Genomic DNA, 5,294 nt, shown 5'->3' with positions numbered 1-5,294 from the left:
ACTTGTCTAGGCACTTAGGAAAAAGGTTCGAGGAGGTCTAATTCCCATTTTGCAAAAGGTCATGGAGAGGTTATAGTTATAAGCTCCTCAGGGGGAGCGACGTGGAAATTGGCATGCATCTGACATAGTTGACATTTTTTAACGAAGTCGGTGGCATCTTTTTGCAAGGTCGGCCTGAAAAATCCGGGTCGGATTACCTTCCTACCTAGAGATTGTGCTCCGAGATGATTTCCACAGATGCTATTATGTACTTCTTCTAGGACTTCTTCGGTTCTAGAAGTCGGAACACATTTTAACAGAGGCGTAGATATTCATCTTCTATAGAGGACGTTTTGCACCAATGTGTAATTCTGTGCTTTTCTTCGAACTTTCTGGGCTTCTTTTTGTTCCTTGGGAAGGATGTCAAATTTCAAATATTCGATTAAGGGGGTTATCCATCTGAGGTTTAAGCCAGAGATGGGTAGCATATCTAATTTGTTGTCTGATTTCATAATTGAGGGCTCCTTAAGAGTTTCTTGTATCAGGCTTCTATTATTCCCTCTAGGCTTGGTTCTTACCAATTTGGAGTGGGCATCCGCTCTGCTATTGAGTTCCCAAGTTACATGTTGGACCTTGGTATCGAGAAATTGTCAGAGATGCTCAAGTGTTTTCTTTAGGTATCTCTTCATGTTAAGATCTTTTGCCTGGTACTCCCCATTGATTTGGGAAGTTATTATCTGAGAATCACTGAAGACTATCACTTTGGTTGCGCCGACCTCTTTGGTGAGTTTTAGGCCTGCGATTAGAGCTTCGTATTCGGCCTAGTTATTGGAGGCAGGGAATTCAAATTCCAGAGAAACCTCTATTTGAATTCCCTCCTCATTTACTAAAATAATACCAGCGCTGCTCCCGACTTTGTTAGAAGAGCCATCTACATAAATATGCGAAGTCGTGGAGGCTTCGCTCTTGTCACCCGTATACTCAGTTAAGAATTCAGTCAGACATTGAGCTTTGATTGCTGTTCGAGTTTCGTAATTCAAATCGAACTCGGATAGCTCTATAGCCCATTAAACCATTCGACCTGCAATATCCATTTTCTAAAGGATTTGCTTCATGGGCTGGTTTGTTCTGACTATAATTAAAGCATATACAAACTTCTCAATTTTTTGATACCTTAGCTCAGGACCTTGTAAGACTTTGCTAGTAAAATAGATGGGGTGCTGTCTAACCTCATCTTCTCGTATTAACGTCGATGCCACTACCTTCTCGGTAATAGCTAAGTAAAGTACAAGCTCTTCTCCTACCTCGGTCGAGTAAGGATGGGAAGTTAGCTCAAAAACTTCTTGAATTCTTGAAAAGCTTCTTCACATTCAAGAGTCCATTCGAAGTAGCATCCTTTTCTAAGCAGTGAAAAAAGAGGCAGGAATCTCAAGGCTAATCCTACCAAAAATTTGGATAAGGCTGCAAGTCGGCCATTCAACTGTTGGACTTCTTTCAAACAGGTCGGACTCTTCATTTCCAGGATTGCTTTGCACTTGTCGGAGTTAGCCTCAATTCCCCTTGAGTGAGTATAAATCCCAAAAATTTTCCTGCTTCTACTGCAAATGTGCATTTAGTGGGATTTAGTCTCATCCCATGTCTTCTTATAGTGTTGAAGACTTGTGAAAGGTCGTATAGGAGACTACCTCATCCTTGGGTTTTACTAACATATCATCCACATATACTTCCATCAGGTTTCTAAGGTAAGGTGCAAACATCTTGTTCATCAACCTTTGATATGTGGCCCCTGTATTTTTTAATCCGAATGGCATGACCACGTGCAATAGTTCGATCTGGGTGTGATGAACGATGTCTTCTCCTGATCCAAGTTATACATCAGAATTTAGTTGTATCCTGAGTAAGCATCCATGAATGATAGATACTGGTATCCTAAGCTGGAAAATACTAGAGCATCAATGTTGGGTAGAGGATATGGGTCTTTCGGACAGGTTTTGTTGAGGTCAGTATAGTCAACACACATTCTCTATTTTTCATTTTGCTTTTTGACCAATACGACATTTGCTAACCATGTCGGACATTTAACTTCCCTAATGAACCCGACTTCTGATAAAGCTTGTACTTGCTCTTCGACCACTTAAGCTCGTTCTAGTCTGAGCTTCCATCTTCTTTGCTGAATAGGTCGGGATCCTGGATGGACTGCCAGCTTATGTGTCATAAGCTCAGGATCTATTTCGGGCATGTCAGCGACTTTCCAAGCAAAAAGGTTGGAATTTTCCCGTAGGGGATTTACGAGCTCTTGCTTTAAATCTGCCCTTATGTTGACTCCTATGTTAGTATTTTTCCCAACTTCTTGTCCGATCTGGACTTCTTCAGTCCTTCCTTATGGTTATGGTTGGAGTTCATCTTTTTCTCGGACTCCTCCGAGTTCGGTGGAATTGACTTCTTTGCCCTTACCCCTTAGGTTTAGGCTCTCATTGTAACACTTCCTTGCCAGCTTCTGATCTCCCCCAAATGGTAGCAATCCCGTCTTCCATCGAAAATTTCATACAGAGATGAGGAGTAGAGACTACTGCCCCCAGCCAATTTAAATTTGTCCTCCCGATCTGGGCATTATATGCCGAGGTTACATCGACAACAATGAAGTCGATGTTTAAGGTTTTAGACTTCGATTCCTTTCCAAAAGTTGTGTACAGGGAGATGAAGCCCAGTGGTTTAATAGGAGCATCTCCTAATCCGAAAAGAGTATCTGGATAAGCTTTCAACTCGCTTTCTTCTAACCCCAGATTGTCAAATGCCAGCTTAAATAGTATGTCAGCTGAGCTGCCCTGATCTATCAAGGTCCTGTGTAAATGTGCATTGGCCAGTATCATAGTGATCACTACCGGGTCGTCATGGCCAGGCACAATGCCTTGTCTATCTTCTTTGGTAAAAGAGATTGTTGGGAGGTCGGGAGCGTCATTCCCGACTTGGTAGACCTCTTTTAAATGTCTCTTCTGAGACGACTTTGTTAACCCCCATCCGGCGATTTCTTCCGATATCATGTGCATGTGTCTTTCTGGAGTTTGTGGGGATGAGCTCTTCGTTCGACGTCTTCGTTGTCTCTTTTTCTTTTTCCATGATTGTCTGACCTTTCCATGAGATATCTATCCAGCCGACCTTCCGTGGCCAGCTTTTCTATCACATTTTTTAGGTCTTAACAATCATTTGTTGAGTGTCCATACAACTTATGGTACTCAAAATACTCATTACGGCTTCCACCCTTCTTGTTTTTTATTGGATGTGGGGGAGGGATCGGAGCTTCTCGGTCTGACAAATTTTTCTGTAAATGTCCATGAGAGAAACTCGTAATGGAGTATAGTTGTGGTACCTTCTAGGCTTCTCCGACCCGACTTCCTCTTTCTTCTTGGGATCCCTCTCTTTTTTCTCTGGTTGATGAGGGTGTCCAAGTCGCCAATTCGATTCACGTAATCTGGCATTTTCTTCCATATTGATGTACTTTTCAGCTCGTTCTTGCACATCGTTAAGGGAAGTCGGGTGCCTCTTTGATATGGACTGGGAAAAGGGACCTTCTCAGAAGCCATTGACCAATCCCATAATCACTGCCTCCGTTGGCATATTTTAGATTTCTAGACAAGCTTTGTTGAACATTTCCATATAATCTCTGAGAGATTCTCCGGCGTCCTGTTTTACTTTGAGTAGGCTAGGTGCGTGCTTGACTTTTTCCTTTTGAATTGAGAATCTGGTGAGGAATTTTCGAGCGAGGTCGTCGAAACTAGCAACCGATCTTAGGCGAAAATTGTCGAACCATTTCATGGCCAACTTTGTTAGAGTAGTTGGAAAGGCTTACAACGAGTAGCATCCGAGGCGTCAGCCAAATATATCCGACTTTTGAAATTACTCAAATGGTGCCTCGGGTTCGTGGTCCCATTGTAGAGACTCATGTCTGGGCTTTTGAAATTTCTAGGAACTCTAGCCCTCATGATGTCCTCTGTGAATGGGTCTTCTCCTCCGAATGGGGAGTCGTTCCGAACTGTGCGAGAATCCTTATCTCGAAGATTGGATTCCAGCTTTGAGAGATTCTCATCTAGCTCCTTCTTCATTTGATCTCCTTCCTTAAGCTTCTATCTGTCTCGCGCTGTCGCTCTAACTCCTGCTCTAATTGCTCAAGTCATCCCTGATATCCATGCAGCATTCCCATGAGGTCAGCGCTATGAGGCTGGTCTTCCGCTTTAGGGAGGCGCACCTTAGATGGGATCCTCCTCTGGTGTTGATCTCCTGAAGGACCTTCACCATGTTGTCCTTCCATTCTTGGAGGAGGTACTACTAAAGCCTGGTCATTATTGATTATGTCTTGGTACTCTGGGTTTGATTCAGACGCCGCATGTCAGTCTTCATACTAGTCGTCCGCCATGAAGCGTTGATTCCCAGGTCCCCGGCAACAGTGCCAATGTTTCGAGGGTTACCTGAAATCGGATGATGATTGGGCTTGGATGTGAAACCCAAGCGTTCAAAGGGGTGGTCTCTAATTTGTTACATGTCCGCGCCACGGTCCGAGCTGTGTGTTTGGAGAGATGGGGGGTGGTACCTGCAAGACACTCCGATGCCTAAGTCAACAAGGGGTTAAGCATGTTTAATATATTGGAACTTAAAGATACTTGAATGTGTCAGGGTATTTATAGGAGATGAGCCAATAACCACCGTTGGAGTAGTTCCACTTCTGGTGGTGGATAACTATCCCTTTATCTTAGGGTTATTGAGATCTCTCTTCTAGAAGTGGGTGAGAGATTCAGGGAGGCAGTTACTTACTTGGATAAGCATAAGCTGCTCGTGCTCGTCGAATCCGACCTCTACAGGAGGTCGGGCGTGCGGTAGGAGCCACCCTGGTTGTTGGGCCTTTTAGCCTTATTGAGATTGGCTCATATTTTGGGTCAGGATATGAACATATATATTTATTTTTTTTCTTTTTTTTTAATTCTTTTCTTTTTAATTCTGGAATCCAAAATATATGTATTACTTTTCTTTTGTTTTTTTAGTAAAGTACTTTTCATTTTAATTCTAGAACTCCTAACATAGCCTACAAAGGACAAAGCAAGCTCATAATTTCTTTCAAGCTCAATAATAAAAAGTCAACCGTAACAAAAATATGCACCCACAAAATGTCAAAAACCCCAAAAATTTAATCACCTTCGTTAAAATATAACTAAACTATGCTAATTGACCTGTCCCTGACAATCCCACTGCACGATTAAGGGTGGCAATACAACCCAAATCTGTGGGTATCCACCCCGCTCCTACCCACTGAGGTGGGTTTTTAA

This window comes from Arachis ipaensis, chromosome B01, assembly GCF_000816755.2.
Source record: "Arachis ipaensis cultivar K30076 chromosome B01, Araip1.1, whole genome shotgun sequence".
Taxonomy (NCBI): domain Eukaryota; kingdom Viridiplantae; phylum Streptophyta; class Magnoliopsida; order Fabales; family Fabaceae; genus Arachis; species Arachis ipaensis.
This window is presented reverse-complemented; position numbering follows the sequence as displayed.